Genomic DNA, 23,750 nt, shown 5'->3' on the forward strand with positions numbered 1-23,750 from the left:
GACTTCATACTCCAGGATGTCTGGCTCTAGGTGAGTGACCACACCATCATGGTTTTCTGGGTCATTAAGACCTTTTATGTATAGTCTGTGTATTCTTGCCACCTCTTCTTAGTGTCTTCTGCTTCTGTTAGGTCCTTACTGTTTCTGTTCTTTATCATGCCCATCCTTGCATGAAATCTTCCCTTGATATCTCCAGGTTTCTTAAAGAGATTTCTAGTCTTTCCTATTCTATTGTTTTTCCCCTATTTGCATTATTCACTTAAGAAGGCTTTCTTATCTCTCTTTGCTATTCTCTGGAACTCTGCATTCAGTTGGATTTATCTTTCCCTTTCACCCTTACCTTTCTCTTCTCTTCTTTTCACAACTATTTGTAAATCTTCCTTCTTACGACTTTGCCTTCTTGCATTTCTTTTTCTTTGGGATAAGTTTGGTCACCATCTCCTGCACAACGCAGTTAATTTTCATTGACATTCTTATTTCAGTATCTCATAACTGTATGTCTGAAATGCTTAGATTCGCCTCTCAGTGGTTAGGCTACAGATGGGCTTGTCATGAAAATGCCTTCTGTAGCTTTCCTCAGATTCATAGAATTGGCATATTTTAATTTTTCTTTTCTTGTTTGTTATCTCTTTGAAAAGAATTCAGTCAAGGATCTTTCTTAAAAATAGGCCCAGCTTGATGGTCCTAATTTCTCAGGTTAAAAGCCTGAAATCATCTGAAACATATTTGTCCTTTACCTTCCATAGCCACAGAGATGTTTACTCTAGTTTTGCTTAATAAATCTTGGCTTCCATTTTTATAGATATCCTCTCTACTGCCATGCTCTATTCACATTCATTTCTTACCAATCTTTGCTTCAGTTAGTTTTATAAATGTATTTTTGTCCATAATTGTAAAAATGAATTTCATAATATACTTTGAATTGTAATGATATCAAAGCCATTAATTTGTCTCACATATTTGGACTACTTAATTCATAGAGAACAGTACAGATTTTGTGAAAATATGTTTAACCATTGTGTTAGATATTGTAGGGGATTTTAGACAACCTAGGAAAATGGCTACCAATGCTTCAGAGCATTTTTAAATTTACCAAATTAAAGATTGTTGCTATTGAAAGGCCATTGACCTTTCAGTGCCCATTTGAAAAAAAAAATTATATAAAGATAATCTGATTTCAGCAATACAATTTAAATAAATTTGCATTTTATTGTATTTATTTGAAAAAGTAAGCAATCCAAACCCGTACTATTTGTTGTGTGAGTAGTTGGTGCACATATACATATGGATTCTTGAACTTGTATTACAATAGCTTTCACTCTACTGTATGATTCTGTGTCTGAGCCATGATAAAAATAGCTAACTTTTAAAATTTGCAACTCAGATCACCTCTCTCTCTTACATACTCTCTCTTTCTCCCTCTGTCTTTCTCTCTCTGTCATTCTCTCTCTCTCCTCTCTCTCTCTCACAAACACACACATACACACACATGCACCCACACACATTTTTCACACTCCTGTCTTTGCTTGGCCATTTCTACCAGTGCTTCAGGTCTCAGCTTCAGATCACTTTCTGCAGATCTTCTTTCAGTTTCTGTAGGAATTCTTTTGTCCATCACTAGACTTTGCACCTCCACTAGGCAATCTTAACACAAACTGTGTTTTATGTTTCCTACAATAAAGGTGAGCAGCCCAGTGTCAAGACTTTATCAACACAATTGTATTAAGTGTTCATAATGTGTAGGCTGTGAATGAATGAACTCTTTTCACAGGTACCTCTATCCATAGGTTCTGAGCCACTTCTATAACAAGTGTACATCCAGCATTCATAACAGTAAATTTTTATATTACCTAAACTTATATATTATTCATCTGAAGAAGGAAATGGCAACCTACTCCAGTATCCTTGCCTGGAAAATTCCATGGACAGAGGAGCCTGGTGAACTATTGGTCCATAGGGCTGCATAGAGTTGGACACTACTGAGTGACTAACACACAACACACACATATGCTATTCATAAAAATAATTTTAAACATTCTTCTTCTTTTAGGTTCTGTATGTTCCCAATATATTCTTTTAACATAGTTTTTTTTTTTTTCTAATTGTTCTTAGTGAAAACTGACAGTAGAGCACATTTTCTTACTTTTTAAACAATAATAATAAGATATTTGCCAAGTTATTCGTGTTTGAGGATGTATCTTGTGGTAACTAAGCACCATATGTTCACCCACTGAGCCTAAAATCCAGAAATTAAAACTGAAAGTTCACATTATATATTATATTTATATTGATTTGAGAGGAGATTGCATTCACTTATTCATCTGGCTGTCAGACTACATCTAATCATGAAAACTTTAATCTAGAGAAGTCAGACAAAACAATGAATTTTCATCCTTTTTTTGTTTATTTATTTTTTTCCATACTTAACAGATTGAAATTAATGTTGAAGTGGCCCATTAATTCCCTTCATCTTCTTTAATATTTTCTTGGAAGGAAAAATGTAGCATACAGTATATAATACAAAGCTCATTTCCTTAAATATTAAGGTATCAGCTTTACTGTATCACAGAAGAACTCTTTTAAATATATTGTTTCATGGCGTTTGTTCAAAGGGTCATAGTCGTGCCATATTTCACATATGCAAATTATGATTTTCTAAATAACAACTTCAGAAAAAGTTTTATATTTTTATTATAGCTTATATTTCATATGTTAAAAGCTTCTTTCAAAGCATTTTTAAATTTAACTTTCATTAAGGTCCAAGTCCTGATATTGAGCACAATACTTCATAATTAAAATTAAATAGGTCCAAGGTAAGGAGCAGCAGCTGTGCTTTGCTAGAGCAGCTGTGAAGAGATACCCCACGTCCAAGGTAAGAAAAACCCAAGTAAGATGGTAGATGTTGCAAGAGGGTATCAGAGGGCAGACACACTGAAACCATAATCACAGAAAACTAGTCAATCTAATCACACTAGGACCACAGCCTTGTCTAACTCAATGAAATTAAGCCATGCCCGTGGGGCCACCCAAGATGAGCAGGTCATGGTGGAGAGGTCTGACAGAATGTGGTGCACTGGAGAGGGGAATGGCAAATCACTTCAGTATTCTTGCCTGGAGAACCCCATGAACAGTATGAAAAGGCAAAATGATAGGATACTGAAAGAGGAACTCCCAAGGTCAGTAGGTGCCCAATATGCTACTGGAGATCAGTGGAGAAATAACTCCAGAAAGAATGAAGGGATGGAGCCAAAGCAAAAAGAATACCCTGCTGTGGATGTGACTGGTGACAGAAGCAAGGTCCAATGCTCTAAAGAGCAATATTGCATAGGAACCTGGAATATCAGGTCCATGAATCAAGGCAAATTGGAAGTGGTCAAACAAGAGATGGCAAGAATGAACATTAACATTCTAGGAATCAGCGAACTAAAATGGACTGGAATGGGTGAATTTAACTCAGATGACCATTATATCTACTACTGCCGGCAGGAATCCCTCAGAGGAAATGGAGTGGCCATCATGGTGAACAAAAGAGTTCGAAATGCAGTACTTGGATGCAATCTCAAAAATGACAGAATGATCTCTGTTGGTTTCCAAGGCAAACCATTCAATGTTACAGTTATCCAAGTCTATGTCCCAACCAGTAATGCTGAAGAAGCTGAAGTTGAATGGTTATATGAAGACCTACAAGAACTTTTAGAACTAACACTGAATCTCCATGGACTGCAAGGAGATCCAACCAGTCCGTTCTGAAGGAGATCAGTCCTGGGATTTCTTTGGAGGGAATGATGCTAAAGCTGAAACTCCAGTACTCTGGCCACCTCATGCGAAGAGTTGACTCATTGCAAAATACTCTGATGCTGGGAGGGATTGGGGGCAGGTGGAGAAGGGGACGACAGAGGATGAGATGGCTGGGTGGCATCACTGACTTGATGGACCTGAGTTTGAGTGAACTCTGGGAGTTGGTGATGGACAGGGAGGCCTGGCGTGCTGCGATTCATGGGGTCGCAAAGAGTTGGACACTACTGAGCAACCGAACTGAACTAAACTGATGGAGAAAATTAAAATACCTTAATAAACTTCTTTCCTTGCTCTAATTGAACTACTTCAAAGGATTTGGTGGTTTATTTGCTAAGTCATATCTAACTCTTATGATCCCTTGGACTGTGGCCCATCAGGCTCCTCTGTTCATGAGATTCTCCAGGTAAGAATACTGGAGTGGGTTGCCATTTCCTTCTCCAGGAGATCTTCCTGACCCAGGAATTAAACCTGGGTCTCCTGTATTGCAGACAGATTCTTTACTGGCTGAGCTACGAGAGAAGCCACAAAGGATATAACTGAGTTAAAAAGGAAGTTTAAGCTTGCCCTATTTACCATATCTATATACTAATATTACATTCAGACAGATTTTAGAAAACTAGTGGAACTAAATTTTAGTTTAGTCACTTTGATACATGAAGTGTAGGCTTAAGGTATTGTACAACTCTATTGAAAAATACTTGATTTCTTGTGTACAATGTTAATTTAAAAATCATCAGCAGTGAGCCCTCATTATCTCAAGAGAGAGAATAAACTTATATAAAATCCTTAATTTTCAAAAGTAATAAATAACATCTCACTTAAATTTTAACTAAAGTTACAACTTGTTACTCTTAATACTTATCCCATTCTTTAAAACTTTTAAGAAAGAAATATTTAATGTCTCATTATAAACTGCAACAATTTTTAAGAAGTTAAAAATATTGAAATATGTATCAGACTGTCAGATTTAGTTATTTTTAAAATGCTCAAGTATTCAATTTCCACTTTAATAAGATGAAGTAAAAAAATAAAAGTGAAACTGTTAGTCACTCACTTGTGTCTGACTCTTTGAGACCCCATTGACTGTAGCCCACTAGGTTCCTTTGTCCATGGAATTCTCCAGTCAAGAATACTGGAGTGGGTAGCCATTCCCTTCTCCAGGAGATCTTCCCAACCCAGGGATTGAACCCTTGTCTCCTGCATTGCAAGCAGATTCTTGACAATATGTGTGACCAGGGAAGCCCTTTAATAAGGTACTAATTATCATCTCAAAAGTTATAATACCAGGAACATTTTCTTTCCTGTGCTTTGACTTAACTTGGCTACCAGGTTTACAAGTAAATGAATCTGTTGACAGAAATTGCATAAAATGCCTAATCAAAATGTACTTCATAATGGGAGGATCTGACTATGTAACTATGGCATTTGTGTCAAGAAGTTTGATAAAATTCAGATCAGACCCATACTCCTGAATTTTAATAAGTTCCCTACTACAAATGAAAATATTTTAATAAATCTTTGAATACGTCTAACCTCACTTTCTTAATGCTTCATCTACCATCTCAACTTAAAATTATGATTCAATATTGGCAAATACTACAACAGGACTAATTTCCCTTTTTCTATTCATACTTTCCTGAAGATAGCTCTTGTCCTTGCTTGCAATGGAGTAGGCAAAAAAAAAAAAAAAAATTAGAAAGGAGGTTTTAATTACCATTAATTGCCATTTTATAAATTTTAATTTTAGCTAAGACATGAAATAGAGAAAGCTCGCTTAAATCTCAACATTCAAAAAACTAAGATCATTGCATCTGATCCCATCACTTCATGGCAAATAGAAGGGGACAAAGTAGAAGCAGGGACAGATTTTGTTTTCCTGGAACCCAGAATCACTGAGGACAGTGACTGCAGCAATGAAATTAAAAGATATTTGCTCCTTCGAAGGCAACTTATGGCAAATCTAGACAGCACATTAAAAAGCAAAGACATCACTTTGCTGACAAAGGTCCACATAGTTAAAGCAATTGTTTTTCCAGTAGTCCTATACGGATGTGAGAATTGAACCATAAAGTTTTTTTTTTTTTTTAAACTTTACAATATTGTATTAGTTTTGCCAAATATCAAAATGAATCTGCCACAGGTATACATGTGTTCCCCATCCTGAACCCTCCTCCCTCTTCCCTCCCCAATACCATCCCTCTGGGTGGTCCCAGTGCAGCAGCCCCAAGCATCCAGTATCCTGCATCAAACCTGGACTGGTGACTCGTTTCATACGTGATATTATACTTGTTTCAATGCCATTCTCCCAAATCTTCCCACCCTCTCCCTCTCCCACAGAGTCCATAAGACTGATCTATACATCAGTATCTCTTTTGCTGTCTCATACACAGGGTTATTGTTACCATCTTTCTAAATTCCATATATATGCGTTAGTATACTGTTTTGGTGTTTTCCTTTCTGGCTTACTTCACTCTGTATAATAGGCTCCAGTTTCATCCACCTCATTAGAACTGATTCAAATGTATTCTTTTTAATGGCTGAGTAATAATACTCCATTGTGTATATGTACCATTGCTTTCTTATCCATTCATCTGCTGATGGACATCTAGGTTGCTTTCATGTCCTGGCTATTATAAACAGTGCTGCAATGAACATTGGGGTACACGTGTCTCTTTCCCTTCTGGTTTCCTCAGTGTGTATGCCCAGCAGCGGGGTTGCTGGATCATAAGGCAGTTCTATTTCCAGTTTTTTAAGGAATCTCCACACTGTTCTCCATAGTGGCTGTACTAGTTTGCATTCCCACCAACAGTGTAAGAGGGTTCCCTTTTCTCCACACCCTCTCCAGCATTTATTGCTTGTAGACTTCTGGATCGCAGCCATTCTGAGTGGCGTGAAATGGTACCTCATAGTGGTTTTGATTTGCATTTCTCTGATAATGAGTGATGTTGAACATCTTTTCATGTGTTTGTTAGCCATCTGTATGTCTTCTTTGGAGAAATATCTATTTAGTTCTTTGGCCCATTTTTTGATTAGGTCATTTATTTTTCTGGAGTTGAGCTGTAGGAGTTGCTTGTATATTTTTGAGATTAGTTGTTTGTCAGTTGCTTCATTTGCTATTATTTTCTCCCATTCTGAAGGCTGCCTTTTCACCTTGCTTATAGTTTCCTTTGTTTTGCAGAAGCTTTTAAGGTTAATTAGGTCCCATTTGTTTATTTTTGCTTTCATTTCCAATATTCTGGGAGGTGGGTCATAGAGGATCCTGCTGTGATGTATGTCGGAGAGTGTTTTGCCTATGTTCTCCTCTAGGAGTTTTATAGTTTCTGGCCTTATGTTTAGATCTTTAATCCATTTTGAGTTTATTTTTGTGTATGGTGTTAGAAAGTGTTCTAGTTTCATTCTTTTACAAGTGGTTGACCAGTTTTCCCAGCACCACTTGTTAAAGAGGTTGTCTTTAATCCATTGTATATTCTTGCCTCCTTTGTCAAAGATAAAGTGTCCATATGTGCATGGATTTATCTCTGGGCTTTCTATTTTATTCCAGTGATCTATATTTCTGTCTTTGTACCAGTACCATACTGTCTTGATAACTGTGGCTTTGTAGTAGAGCCTGAAGTCAGGTAGGTTGATTCCTCCAGTTCCATTTTTCTTTCTCAAGATAGCTTTGGCTATTCGAGGTTTTTTGTAGTTCCATATAAATTGTGAAATTATTTGTTCTAGCTCTGTGAAGAATACTGTTGGTAGCTTGATAGAGATTGCGTTGAATCTATAAATTGCTTTGGGTAGTATACTCATTTTCACTATATTGATTCTTCCAATCTATGAACATGGTATATTCTCCATCTATTAGTGTCCTCTTTGATTTCTTTCACCAGTGTTTTATAGTTTTCTATATGTAAGTCTTTAGTTTCTTTAGGTAGATATATTCCTAAGTATTTTATTCTTTCCGTTGCAATGGTGAATGGAATTGTTTCCTTAATTTCTCTTTCTGTTTTCTCATTATTAGTGTATAGGAATGCAAGGGATTTCTGTGTGTTGATTTTATATCCTGCAACTTTACTAGAGTCATTGATTAGTTCTAGTAATTTTCTGGTGCAGTCTTTAGGGTTTTCTATGTAGAGGATCATGTCATCTGCAAATAGTGAGAGTTTTACTTCTTCTTTTCCCATTTGGGTTCCTTTTATTTCTTTTTCTGCTCTGATTGCTGTGGCCAAAACTTCCAAAACTATGTTGAATAGTAATGGTGAAAGTGGGCACCCTTGTCTTGTTCCTGACTTTAGAGGAAATGCTTTCAATTTTTCACCATTGAGGATAATGTTTGCTGTGGGTTTGTCATATATAGCTTTTATTATGTTGAGGTATGTTCCTTCTATTCCTGCTTTCTGGAGACTTTTTATCATAAATGGGTGTTGAATTTTGTCAAAGGCTTTCTCTGCATCTATTGAGATAATCATATGGTTTTTATTTTTCAATTTGTTAATGTGGTGTATTACATTGATTGATTTGTGGACATTGAAGAATCCTTGCATCCCTGGGATAAAGCCCACTTGGTCATGATGTATGATCTTTTTAATGTGTTGTTGGATTCTGATTGCTAGAATTTTGTTAAGAATTTTTGCATCTATGTTCATCAGTGATATTGGCCTGTAGTTTTCTTTTTTTGTGGCATCTTTGTCAGGTTTTGGTATTAGGGTGATGGTGGCCTCATAGAATGAGTTTGGAAGTTTACCTTCCTCTGCAACTTTCTGGAAGAGTTTGAGTAGGATAGGTGTTAGCTCTTCTCTAAATTTTTGGTAGAATTCAGCTGTGAAGCCGTCTGCACCTGGGCTTTTGTTTGCTGGAAGATTTTTGATTACAGTTTCAATTTCCGTGCTTGTGATCTGTCTTTTGAGATTTTCTATTTCTTCCTGGTCCGTTTTTGGAAAGTTGTACTTTTCTAAGAATTTGTCCATTTCTTCCACGTTGTCCATTTTATTGGCATATCATTGTTGATAGTAGTCTCTTATCCTTTGTGTTTCTGTGTTGTCTGTTGTGATCGCTCCATTTTCATTTCTAATTTTATTGATTTGATTTTTCTCCCTTTGTTTCTTGATGAGTCTGGCTAATGGTTTGTCAATTTTATTTATCCTTTCAAACAACCAGCTTTTGGCTTTGTTGATTTTTGCTATGGTCTCTTTTGTTTCTTTTGCATTTATTTCTGCCCTAATTTTTTTTTTTTTAAGATTTAAATGTATTACTTTTGTCATTTTATTTTAGATTAGTATGGTTTATGGTTCCTTCTTGTTTTCTTTTTTTTTTTTTCTAATTTTATTTTATTTTTAAACTTTACATAATTGTGTTAGTTTTGCCAAATATCAAAATGAATCCGCCACAGGTATACATGTGTTCCCCATCCCGAACCCTCCTCCCTCCTCCCTCCCCATACCATCCCTCTGGGCCGTCCCAGTGCACCAGCCCCAAGCATCCAGCATCGTGCATCGAACCTGGACTGGCAACTCGTTTCCTACATGATATTTTACATGTTTCATTGCCATTCTCCCAAATCTAGAAATGCAAATCAAAACCACTATGAGGTACCATTTCACACCAGTCAGAATGGCTGCGATCAGAAAGTCTACAAATAATAAATGCTGGAGAGGGTGTGGAGAAAAGGGAACCCTCTTACACTGTTGGTGGGAATGCAAACTAGTACAGCCACTATGGAGAACAGTGTGGAGATTCCTTAAAAAACTGGAAATAGAACTGCCTTATGATCCAGCAACCCCGCTGCTGGGCATACACACTGAGGAAACCAGAAGGGAAAGAGACACGTGTACCCCAATGTTCATTGCAGCACTGTTTATAATAGCCAAGACATGGAAGCAACCTAGATGTCCATCAGCAGATGAATGGATAAGAAAGCAGTGGTACATATACACAATGGAGTATTACTCAGCCATTAAAAAGAATACATTTGAATCAGTTCTAATGAGGTGGATGAAACTGGAGCCTATTATACAGAGTGAAGTAAGCCAGAAGGAAAAATATAAATACAGTATACTAACGCATATATATGGTATTTAGAAAGACGGTAACAATAACCCTGTGTACGAGACAGCAAAAGAGACCCTGATGTATAGAACAGTCTTATGGACTCTGTGGGAGAGGGAGAGGGTGGGAAGATCTGCCCTAATTTTTAAGATTTCTTTCCTTCTACTAACCCTGGGGTTCTTCATTTCTTCCTTTTCTAGTTGCTTTAGGTGTAGAGTTAGGTTATTTATTTGACTTTTTTCTTGTTTCTTGAGGTATGCCTGTATTGCTATGAACTTTTCCCTTAGGACTGCTTTTACAGTGTCCCACAGGTTTTGGGTTGTTGTGTTTTCATTTTCATTCATTTCTATGCAAATTTTGATTTCTTTTTTGATTTCTTCTGTGATTTGTTGGTTATTCAGCAGCGTGTTGTTCAGCCTCCATATGTTGGAATTTTTAATAGTTTTTCTCCTGTAATTGAGATCTAATCTTACTGCATTGTGGTCAGAAAATATGCTTGGAATGATTTCTATTTTTTTGAATTTACCAAGGCTAGCTTTATGGCCCAGGATGTGATCTATCCTGGAGAAGGTTCCATGTGCGCTTGAGAAAAAGGTGAAATTCATTGTTTTGGGATGAAATGTCCTATAGATATCAATTAGCTCTAACTGGTCTATTGTATCGTTTAAAGTTTGTGTTTCTTTGTTAGTTTTCTGTTTAGTTGATCTATCCATAGGTGTGATGGGGTATTAAAGTCTCCCACTATTATTGTGTTATTGTTAATTTCTCCTTTCATACTTGTTAGCATTTGTCTTACATATTGTGGTGCTCCCATGTTGGGTGCATATATATTTATAATTGTTGTATCTTCTTCTTGGATTGATCCTTTGATCATTATGTAGTGACCATCTTTGTCTCTTTTCACAGCCTTTGTTTTAAAGTCTATTTTATCTGATATGAGTATTGCTACTCCTGCTTTCTTTTGGTCCCTATTTGCATGGAAAATTTTTTTTCCAGCCCTTCACTTTCAGTCTGTATGTGTCCCCTGTTTTGAGGTGGGTCTTTTGTAGACAACATATGTAGGGGTCTTGTTTTTGTATCCATTCAGCCAGTCTTTGTCTTTTGGTTGGGGCATTCAACCCATTTACGTTTAAGGTAATTACTGATAAGTATGATCCTGTTGCCATTTACTTTATTGTTTTGGGTTCGAATTTATACACCGTTTTTGTGTTTCCTGTCTAGAGAATATCCTTTAGTATTTGTTGGAGAGCTGGTTTGGTGGTGTTGATTTCTCTCAGCTTTTGCTTGTCTGAAAAGCTTTTGATTTCTCCTTCGTATTTGAATGAGATCCTTGCTGGGTACAATAATCTGGGCTGTAGGTTATTTTCTTTCATCATTTTAAGTATGCCTTGCCATTCCCTCCTGGCGAACCATAAAGGTTTGATGCTTTCAATTGTGGTGCTGGAGAAGACTCGTGAGGGTCACTTGGACTTCAAGGACATCAAACTAGTCAATCCTAGGAGAAATCAAGTCTGAATATCCATTGGAAGGACTAATGCTAAAGCTGAAGCTCCAACACTTTGGCCATCTGATGCAAAGAGACAACTCATTAGAAAAGACCTTGATGTTGGGAAAGATTGAAGGCAAAAGGAGAAAAGAGTAGAAGATGATGAGAAGTTAGATAGCATCACCAACTCAATGGACATGATTTTGAGCAAACTCTGAGATATGGTAAGGGACAGAGAAGCCTGACGTACTGCAGTACATGGGGTCACAAAGAATCAGACACGACTTAATGACTGAACAACAACATAAAATATAAACTTTAAATTTATTCAAGTGATACACTATTGTGATTTTTCAAGATATTTTTAAATAAAAAATATACCGATTAATAAGGTAATGTGTATATGCCTTTATACAAAATTGTTGAATTTATAGTCAGCATTTTAATATGATTTTTTAGTCATAATTTCAACATGGCTAAATCCAAGCAAAGGTATCTTCCAGTCTTAAAGATGATACCTCACTGCCTCAAAAATCTTGATGTGTACTCCATGAATAGAGGGAAGAATTTATGCAGAATGAAAGGTAAAGTGAAGAAGTATGTTAAGACAAATTAAGATATATCTAACACTCAATAGGTGTTATAGAAATATAGAAAACAAAATTTGAACTTCATGCATTGCAGTTTATAATCTATTTTCTGAAGAGCCTGAGATGTATAAAACTCAAAAATTAGGCCATAGGGTCTTTAAAAAAAGATTTTTGTTCTTGATGTGAAAATTTATATATACAGAAATATTTACACAGTGGGTCCTCAATCTGATATTTTCAACAAAGTCAATAATGATTCTTATTAAAGAACAGAACAGCACAACTCCCCTAAATAAAACAAAATAAAATATGCTATGATTATTCCATCAGATATTCTGATAATAAAGTCTAGACACATGTTCCAGATACATGAAAATTAAGCAAATTAAAAATACACAATATATGTTATAAGAAACAACCAATGTTACAAGGCACAAGTATCAACACTGTTGTTCCTTACTCATGTATGCATTAGAAGCTTAAAGCAAATATGAAGGGAATATGAAGAAATAAAGAAAACTAAGATCATGACATTCAAGTTATGCCATTGAGGTAAATTGGAAAATAAATATAGGACTTGGAAGAGAAGAGTGAGATGGGTAATTTCAGAAAAAGCACATCATTGGAATAAAGACTCAGATATAAAATGCCCCTCTATATGACAAGAGCAGTAACAACAGTAGTAATTATTGAGAGGATGTGTGTAGATATGAGTAAGATAATTGTTAAATTGAAGACAGTATATTTGTGAAACCTCTGTTTAAAATCAAGATAATCCCCCATTTCTGTAGATAAAAATCAATAGTCCTTTAATGTTGCATACAAGGTTTATCAACACCTTATTTCAGATTCATCTTCCACAGTTTCTTCATCTGTATCTTACTTGACAGCTGAAGAGGCCACTTGGTTTTCCTTTAACTTACCTGTAAGATAACTGTTTTCCACATGCGCACCCACACCTTCATCCCCGTTTCTCTTCTGACTGTTTCCTGAACTGTCTCCTCATCTATACAATTTTCCTAAGTCAGTTTCCACACATTTACCTTGTACATATTTTTATTAGCATTTCTCTTCTCCCTTCTGTATTTGTGGTCTTGTCCCTATGTATCTTTTTCCTTATTCTTGAGAGTTATTTAAGACTCCATTTGTCTATGTATTCAGTGCATCCATCACAAATCAACAGATCAGCAGAGTATTCTCTCAGTGACTGTTTATAACTGGGAGACTATAATAGTATAAAACAATTAATAGCTTAGGTATAAAGCACATGTAACAGCAAATTCAGTCAGTTCAGTCGCTTAGTCGTGTCAGACTCTTTGCGACCCCATGAATCGCAGCACACCAGGCCTCCCTGTCCATAACCAGCTCCTGGAGTTTACTCAAACTCATGTCCATCGAGGCAGTGATGCCATCCAGCCATCTCATCCTCTGTCGTCCCCTTCTCCTCCTGTCCCCAATCCCTCCCAGCATCAGAGTCTTTTCCAATGAGTCAACTCTTCGCATGAGGTGGCCAAAGTACTGGAGTTTCAGCTTTAGCATCAGTCCTTCCAATGAACACCCAGAACTGATCTCCTTTAGAATGAACTGCAGTCCAAGGGACTCTCAAGAGTCTTCTCCAACACCACAGTTCAAAAGTGTCAATTCTTCAGCGCTCAGCTTTAGAATGAACTGCAGTCCAAGGGACTCTCAAGAGTCTTCTCCAACACCACAGTTCAAAAGTGTCAATTCTTCAGCGCTCAGCTTTCTTCACAGTCCAACTCTCACATCCATACATGACCACTGGAAAAACTATAGCCTTGACTAGACGGACCTTTGTTGGCAAAGTAATGTCTCTGCTTTTTAATATGCTGTCTAGGTTGGTCATAACTTGTTGACAATTCCCTATATATAGGCCTTTATGCCTTTCAGTATATGAATGTCACACCTCAGGTTTATAGATTATCAAAGAAGAAATCAGGGCATGAACCAAAGGCAGATATCTATAAATTAGCCAGATATCTATAAATTAGCAAGGCCTGAATGGCTTCAAACAGATATGCCATATATTGGAAAATAACTAAGATATATAATTGAACTAATGGAGGAGGTTTGTGTTTGGAGTATATAGCTATAATCTTTAGTAGAGAGTGGACAGGAAGGAAACAACCAAGATACATTGGCAGTGTCATAGTAAACAGTAAAGTTACTCTTGTACCCTGAAAGTTGTTATAATTCTTCATGAGACCTGAAAAGGTGTTTTCTTATTTTTTTTTCTCATTTGACAGTATAAGCCTAGAATATTTCATTGTAGGTATTAACTACAGTAACTTGAGCTCTTTCACCTTTACCTTGGAAAAGCCAAGGTAATATGAATAAATAATCAAAATAGTATAGAAAAGACAAAATCCTGTCTTCTGAGAACAGAAAGCAGATCTAAATTTTTTAAATAAGATTTAAGGATCAAAATTAACCTATTGGCCTATTAATCTCTTGTCCTGTAACAGTAGTTCCAAGAAGAATTTCTTGGATATTTCATTAATTTTATAAGCTATAAAATAATTATATAAAATGTTATCCATTAATTTACACTTTTAAGAAGAAACTGGGTATTATATATTAAGTCTAAAATGTTTGCACACGTCCTTTTCAAGAGTTTGATCATTTAAGATCAAAGCTAAGAGTAAGTCTGAAACTGAAAGCCTTGCAATTATTTTTTCACAGCTGTTTGCTATTTTGCCCCTGAAAGAATAATAACAATTCAGTAGAAATATTTTTAAAGCAAAGAATGAGTTTAAATTGTGATTGAGGGCATATGTTGGTAAGGCTGAGCTACTTATGTTAACCAGGAAAACTAATCACTTGGATGTTGGAAGGTCCCTAAAAATTCTTAGGAATTTCTATATCATGATTTTTATTTATTTGTTTTAGTCAAGGTTGTTATGAAAAGGAAAGAGTTCCTTGAATAACACTATGAATAACAGTTTGGTTAAATGACACAATTTTGTCAGAAGGCCAAGACATTGATTCAGATTGCCAACTATGTAATGTAGTGCATCTGTCTACTCTGTTCTCTGTTTTGTTAGTAATGATTAATTTGACTCTCTAGTTACATGCAACCAGGAAGTCAGATTTCAGATTTGAGTCCTGAAGTTATCTGTTTGATTTTCCCTGTTTTATTCAACCTTGTTCTTTTGCCTTGTCTTCCATGATTTCATCTTAATTATGATTTTTGTCCTCTTTGTGTTAATTGTCAGGGACATTTCTCTCTGCCTTTACTTTTTGTTTCTTATGAGAAACAACAAAAATGTTATCCTTTTTATCAGAAACAAGAGCACACAAAACAAAAGGATTAAATAACAAACAAGGGAGAAAAAACTCAAACACATGCTTGTTGCTTTTTTGTTCCTGCTGGGCTTTTCCATACTCTTACTTTCTGTATCTCTTCTTGGTGTTTTGCCAGCATCAAGAGGAGACCAAATTGAAAAACGGTTGAAGTTCCTCACTTTGTGAGGACTATTCTGATTGTTTATATATTAATTCAAGTTGTAAAGGAATTTTAAAGGAACTCTGAGATTTTATTAAGGAAAAGAGAGCTTCTTGGAGTTGTCCTCCTGCAAGATTGATCCCTAATATTCAGTCCTCACTTATCTGTGCTATTTATTTTCAGTCTTCCATGTGATCTCAGAGTGGCTTTTAGATTAAGTTGTGAAAGATAGAAGTAAAGGGCAAAAGGCTGCTGTGATATTTGGGATATAAAATCTAGTCACAGAGGAAAGAATTGAGGTCTTCAAGAAAAGTATGGCCAAGCTACAAAACTCGTGCTGTGTTGTTGTTGTTGTTGTTGTTGTTTTCTGTGCACTCTGGGTCCCGTTCAAGCAGAATGCAGAGTTATTGTCACCAATATAGGTTTATGTATTGATAAGCAGTCAGGCCAATGGTTTGCATTGTTCATTGAGCTTACCTTTAACAGATTTCTGGCCTCTCTGGGATTGTAACCATTTGTAGAAATGGACTGGAATGGGACAGTTTAATTCAGATGATGATTATATCTACAACTGTGGGCAAGAATCCCTTAGAAGAAATGGAGTCACACTTCATAGTCAACAAAAGAATATGAAATGCAGAACTTGGGTACAATCTTAAAAACAACAGAATGATCTCTGTTTGTTTCCAAGGCACACCATTCAATATCACACTAATCCAGGTCTATGCCCCAACCACGAGTGTCAAAGAAGGTGAAGTTGAACAGTTCTATGAAGACCTACAAGACATTCTAGAACTAACACCAAAAAAAAAAAAAAAAAAAAAAAGTCCCTTTCATCACAGGGGACTGGAATACAAAAGTAGGAGTTGAGATATTTGGTATAACAGGCAAGTTTGCCTTGAGGTAAAATTTTAAGCAGGGGAAAGGCTAACAGAGTTTTGTCAAGAAAACTCACTGGTCATAGCAAACACACTCTTCCAACAACACAAGAGAAGACTACACGTGGACATCAAAAGATGGTCAATACTGAAATCAGAATGATTATATTCTTTGCAGCCGAAGATGGAGAAGCTCTATACAGTCAGCAAAAACAAGACCAGGAATTGACTGTGGATCAGATCATGAACTCCTTATTGCAAAATTCAGACTTAAATTGAAGAAAGTAGGGAAAACCACTAGGCAATTCAGGTATGACCTAGATCAAACCCCTTACAATTATACAGTGGAAGTGACAAAAAGATTCAAGGGATTAGATTTGGTAGAAGAGTGTCTGAAGAACTATGGGTAGAGGTTCATGACATTGTGCAGAGGGCAGTGATTAAGACCATCCCCAAGAAAAAGAAATGCAAAAAGGCAAAATGGTTGTCTGAGGAGGCCTTACAAATAGCTGAGAAAAGAAGAGAATTGAAAGGCAAAGGAGAGAAGGAAAGATATATCCATCTGAATGCAGAGTTGCAAAGAAAAGCAAGGAGAAATAAGAAAGCGTCCTCAGCAATGAATGCAAAGAAGTAGAAGGAAAACAATAGAATGGGGAAGACTAGAGATCTCTTCAAGATAATTAGAGATGCCAAGGGAACATTTCATGCAAAGATGGGCAACATAAAGCACAAACAGTATGGACTTAAGAGAAGCACAGGAAGTTAAGAAGATTTGGCGAGAATACACAGAAGAACAAAAAAGATCTCAGTGACCCAGATAACCATCGTGGTGTGATTATTCCCCTAGAGCCAGACATCCTGGGGTGTGACATCAAGTGGACCTTAGGAAGCATCACTATAAACAAAGCTAGTGCAGGTGGTTAAATTCCAGCTGAGCTATTTCAAATCCAGAAGATGATGCTGTTAGAGTACTGCACTGAATATGCCAGCAAATTTGAAAAACTCTGCAGTGGCCATAGGACTGGAAAAGGTCAGTTTTCATTCTAATCCCAAAGAAAGGCAATGCCAAAGAATGCTCAAACTATCGCACATTGCACTCATCTCACATGCTAGTAAAGTAATGCTCAAAATTCTCCAAGCTGGGCTTCAACAGTATGTGAACTGAGAACTTCCCTATGTTCAAGCTGGATTTAGGACAAGCAGAGGAACCAAAGATCAAATTGCCAACATCTGTTGGATCATAGAAAAAGCAAGGGAATTCCAGAAAAATATCTGCTTCTGCTTTATTGACTACGCTAAAGACTTTGACTGTTTGACAAACTGGAAAATTCCTCAGGAGATGGGAATACCAGACCACCTTACCTGCCTCCTGAGAAATCTGTAAAAGGTCAAGAAGCAACAGTTAGTACCAGACATGGAACAATAGATTGGTTCCAAATTGGGAAAGGAGAACTTTGAGGCTGTATATTGTCACCTTGCTTATTTAACTTATATGCAGAATACATCGTGCAAAATGTCAGGCTGGATGAAGCACAAGCTGGAATCAAGATTGCTGGGAGAAATATCAATAACCTCAGCTATGCAGATGACACTACCCTTATGGCAGAAAGCAAAGAGGAAATAGAGAGCCTCTTGATGAAAGTGAAAGAGCAGAGTGAAAAAGCTAGCTTAAAACTCAACATTCAAAATCTAAGGTCATGGCATTTGGTCCCATCACTTCATGGCAAATAGATGGGGAAACAATGGAAACATTGACTGACTTTATTTTTCTGGGCTCCAAAATCACTGTACATGGTGACTGCAGCCATTAAATTAAAAGATACTTACTCCTTGGAAGAAAAGTTATGACCAACCTAGACAGCATATTAAAAAGCAGAGACGTTGCTTTGCTGGCAAAGGTCCATCTAGTCCAACTGGTTTTTCCAATAGTCATGTATGGATGTGAGAGTTGGACTATAAAGAAAGCTGAGTGCTGAAGAATTAATGCTTTTGAACCGTGATGTTGGAGAAGTCTTGAGTCTCTTGGACAGCAAGGAGATCAAACCAGTCGATCCTAAAGGAAATACGTCCTAATATTCATTGGAAGGACTGATTCTGAAGCTGAAGCTCCAATACTCTGGCCCCTTGACGCGAAAAACTGACTCATTTGAACAGACTCTGATGCTGGGAAAAATTGAAGGCGGGAGGAGAAGGGGACAACAGAGGATGAGATAGTTGGATGGCATCACTGACTGACGTACATGAGTTTGAGCAAGCTCTGGGAGTTTGTGATGGACAGGGAAGCCTGGTGTACTGCAATTCACGGGGTCTGAAAGAGTCAGACACAACTGAGTGACTGAACTGAACTGTAGGAAGGATTGAGGGAAAGATAAACTTTTTTCAGAAGAGTTATGTCAGTGTTCTCATATTCAGTTTTATAAAACTTTCCCACAATGCATTGTTGCACCTAGGTTCCAACTCACATAGGAGATCTATAGTCCTAGTCTCTTCCTCTGCTGTTTGATTCCTATAATATGATGTTTTTCACAGATAATGTGTAGACTCATCATTATTTGATATATAAATGAGCAGATATGTTAGAAAAAGATCTTCTTCGTCTCATCCTAAGGAACCTCATTATTTTATTTTATTTTTTAGACTTTTCTTTTTTTGATGGGGGGAAATTGCTTTAAAATGTTGTGTTAGTTTCTGCTGAACAACAAAAGGTAAGTGAGCCATAATTATAAGAGGAACTTCATTATTACCATAGTTACTGTAATTTTTCAAGAGACATTGAATTTCAGAGTTAGGTTTCAATAATTTGATGAAACCCCCACTGCCATATCCTATGTTCATGATTTGACATGGGAGTAGGTACTTTTTTAGGTCTCTGCTGGTTTATATGAAACATGGAGATCCTGACTAATCAACCTTTTTTTGTGAACCCATGTATTAATTATTCCTTTTCATAAATCCCATTTTTAAATGGATGACAAAGATAGAAATATCTGAGATACTTAGTCCCATTCTCACACATTCACAAAGCACAGGTTGTTCCTAGGTGTATTATTATTATTATTTTAATTTTATTATTATTATTATTATTATTTTGGCAGCTCAGCATGTGGGATCTTAGTTCCCTATCAAGGAATGGAACTTACAGTGGTCTTAATCACTGGACCACCAAGGAAGTCCTTAAATTGTTATTTACTATGTTGCTGACACTGCACTGCATGTATTCTTTTGTAAAACATTCAATTAAGGATATAATAAATTTAAAATATCAAGCCAAATTTGTTAAGATCTTCTTAAAATCATAATAGCTCATTGCAGTACTATAAAATGTTCTTGGTAGCACCAATAAAGAAGATGCCATTTCCTATCTTCTGGGATTTAAAAAAAAAGAAAAAAATCAAGGTTCCAATTGATACTCCAAGGATAACTTTTGCCTCAGAGACTTGACTTGTAAATAAAATGCATAAAAGATTTCCTGCCATCCACTGTGGAAACCCTTTAGTGTTCTTGCTACTTTTTGAACTCTCTACTTCATCTATGAAAAATTAGTTCTTGTGATAGTTTGACTTACAGTCATATCATATCTTGTTACTCTTAGGGAATATTCTTTCATAAGGATATGGTCTAAACTGTGCTTGTGACGCAACCTTCATACTGAGGAGTTGCTTGAGCACCTGCAAGTGGCTGTAGATGTGTGGCTAGCAGGGTTATCCACAGGGCACAGGATACTAATTAACTGTTGGTGTCCCGCAGTATTCAATGCAATAGCAGCTATCAACAATGAACACGAAACAGACATTTTCATGTAGAATTAAAAGAAAATGTTTTCAGAACCTTTAGCCAGCTGAAAGATACTAAAAAATGGAGTACTTGGATTAGGGAGGAAATATTTTGCACAGAGGGATTGCCATGCTCTGAGTCTCAGAGTGGTGGGGATGATGTTCCCTTCTCACCTCAGCCTAGTGAGCGACTAGCCAGTGAGACTACTTGGTAAACATTGACTCACTTGCTGCAATTGGGAAAGATGAAAAACTTCTGCCAGACAAAAGCAAAAAGGCTGAAGTAGACTGTGGATCAGAGATAGATTCTAACTAGGGAAATAATATAGTCTGTTCTGAAATTGTTTTAACTTCCTCTTCTGGTTTTGGGATTAACAGTATCTATTGATATAAAATTAGATAAATTGGGTAGAAAATTTACAGTGCATTCTCAAAATATTTATTGATCCTTAAAACTTACTAATAAATCATTATTTTAGGTAAGAAGGAAATGGCAATTCACTCCAGTACTATTGCCTGGAAAATCCCATGGACAGAGGATCCTGGTAGGCTACAGTCCATGTGGTTGCAAAGAGTTGGACACGACTGAGGGACTTCACTTTCACAATTTCCAGTGGTTCTCCACTTTTTAAACGTTTTGTTGTTCACTTTATATCTTATAGATCTTTATAGTTTATACATGTTGTTACAATCCTTAACTTATTTGACACTCAAAACAATGCTTCGTCATAGCAGGACAAACATTATTTTACCTATTTTAGAGAAAAGGAAACCATTCTCAGAAGTAAAATAATTGCTCAAGCTTACATTGCAGATAAGTGCAAGACCAAGATTCCAACTCAGTCTTCCAATTACAAGTTTCACAGAACTAGTTCCCATATTTCAATGTCCATGTACTCTTCTGTTTTTAAGATGATAATAATCCATAATAGCTAACAATTGCTGGGCATTTTTATGAAAGATACTTTACTGGTTTTTATTATAACTTGTTCTTCAGAATAACCCTATGAGATAGAGATAACTATCTCTGTTTTGCAGATGAGAAAAGTGAGGTTTTCATAAAGGTAGAGATTTAATCAAGATCATATACTAGATGGTGTCACTGAGACTTGAAGACCACACAATCTAACTTCAGAGCCTAAAAAATTAACCACTGTATTCTCCATGTTTTTGAACTGAACACTTCATAATAAGTACATGGATTTTCTCATATGTGAGAATTGTATGTGTTAGAAATCTAAAATGTTAGTAATTCTAAGCAAATGGCTGCTAATAAACTACCACTTTTCTTAGAGAAGTCTAAGAAAATTGAGCCTGAACTCAATATGTTTAGTTTTCATATCTACTTTGTTTTTGGATAACTGTGATGTTAACCAAGTTGTATAATTTCTCAGTATCTTTTTTTCGTATATGTCTATCTCATTATTATGCCACTAGAAACTATTATACTTAGGCTTACATAATAATAGTGAATTAATTTCTAAAAAAACAAATTTGTATGCTGTTTTGTCCGTGTGGGCTTCTATAGTGGCAAATGCCACAGACTGAATTTTTGCATTACTCTCAAATTCATCTGCTGAACCAATGTTATGAAATCTGGAGTTGGGGCCTATTAGGGGATACCCTTATGAATGGAATTAGTGCCATTATAAAAGGGGCTCCAGAAAGCTTTTCCAGCACGTGAGGTCACAGCAAGATGATGGCCATCTATGAAGCTTCTATAACAAAAATAATAATAAAATGATTGGTTTATAAGCAAGAACAAAAATTATACCTCATAGTTCTGGAAGCTGGAAATTCTGAAGTGAAGGTACCAGCAGGTTCTATGCTGGATGACACCCTGCTTCTTGCTTCATAGATGGCCATCTTGCTGTGACCTCACGTGCTGGAAGAGCTTTCTGGAGCCCCTTTTATAATGGCACTAATTCCATTCATAAGGGTATCCCCTAAAAGGCCCCAACTCCAGATTTCATAACATTGGTTCAGCAGATGAATTTGAGAGTAATGCAAAAATTCAATCTGTGGCACTTGGCGCTAAAATGCCATTAGTTTGAGAATAAATAATAATGCAGGTATTTATTTCTCATCTTTTATAAGCAGACACGCAACTGGCACATAACTGGTCTCTGTGCTGTGTACCATTTGTTAAATATTTTCTATGTATACTTGCTTCTAATAATCACAGATCAGATGTCCATGCATATCAAAAATAGTGTAGTATATTGGCACATAGCACCTGAAAAAGGATCTTGTTGTCCAATCAAAACACCAAAAGTTTGTCATTTTAAAAAATATATATTTACTGTTTAATAGTGAAACGTTTGACCAGTGGATTAAAATGTTGAAATAAAATGTGTGTTCATGTCTATTTAAATATGCTTAATTTTATACATTATTTTCTTAGATTAAATGTTAACATTCTTAATCTATTACTTTTACACCAGATTCTGATTGTTATATTTCAGTTGATGAATGATTATTTTGAATCATCAAATGATACTGCTGCCTGCTAGCTATCTTTGTACAGCAGCATTTGTGCAATTATTTGAGTGTTTTGTTGCATTTTATGTTATTACTTATAAAATGAGTGGAAAATGGGAAAGTGATAAGAAACTTACATCACATAAACTTAATTCCTTTGAGGCACAGTTAGAAATTATTAGCATGCTTCAGGTAATGACTGTCAAGATTCATTATATTCATCGTGCTTAAACTAGTTGGTATTCCATTGTGAAAAAAATAACAAAGTACATGTATAAACTAATAGAAAAATTTGAAAAATATGTTGTTTAAAAATCAGATTTTATTTAGGGAATTTATGATATACATGTTCTAGATTTTAAGATATCATGAATTGTAAAGTGCACTATTATTTAAAAAGTATCTCACAAGGAATGCAAGTATTGAATGCAAAGTAAAAAAATCAATTCAAGATGTATAATACACTGATTTCAGAAATGGTGAAATATGAGTCTTAGAATCAGATAAGTGCATTATTGGTTTTAATGCTGAAAATATTTTGTCTATCTTGTTCATATTTTACTCTGATATGCATTTTAGAATGTATTATTTATAAAAGTTAAACTAGATCAATTATCTTATATATGAAGGCTCAATTAAAGTGATTAATGACACCAGAAAGCATTAGTGTAAGGTATATGTATTTTTAAATTTGTTTGTTTGTATATAATAGTAACAAAGACATGATTTTTTATAACATAGTTTGACTGTCAGACCACATTTTGAGGTTAGCTTAAATGAAGACAGAGATTAAGGGGCAAGAATTATTTTCATTACACGTTCTTAGAGGTTTATATAGAAGGCCTACCCGAATAAAACTGTGTTCCTAAAAGCAATTTATTTAGCATATTTTATATGTCAAATTTATGTATGTTATGTTCCTACAAGAATCAAAAGTAGTAGATAATCTATGGGACATTTGAGGAATATTTCTTTTCATTTGTTATTTTCTTCTAGTTTACACTAAGAATTTTTCCTTTGCTTTTTAAAAAACATTTATTTATTTACTTTTGGTTGCACTGGGTCTTCGTTGCTGTGCCATGGGTGGCTTTCTGTAGTTGCGGTGACCAGGGGCTACACTTTGTTGAGGTGCAGTGCCCTCAAGGTCTATCCATGGTTTTACAAATGGCAAGATTTCATATTTTTATGGATGGATAATATTCCTTTACACACACACACACACACACACACATATATATAGCATATCACAGCTTT

Source organism: Bos grunniens, chromosome 17 (assembly GCF_055505025.1).
Source record: "Bos grunniens cultivar Pamir isolate PY7600 chromosome 17, Bosgru_T2T1.0, whole genome shotgun sequence".
Classification (NCBI taxonomy): domain Eukaryota; kingdom Metazoa; phylum Chordata; class Mammalia; order Artiodactyla; family Bovidae; genus Bos; species Bos grunniens.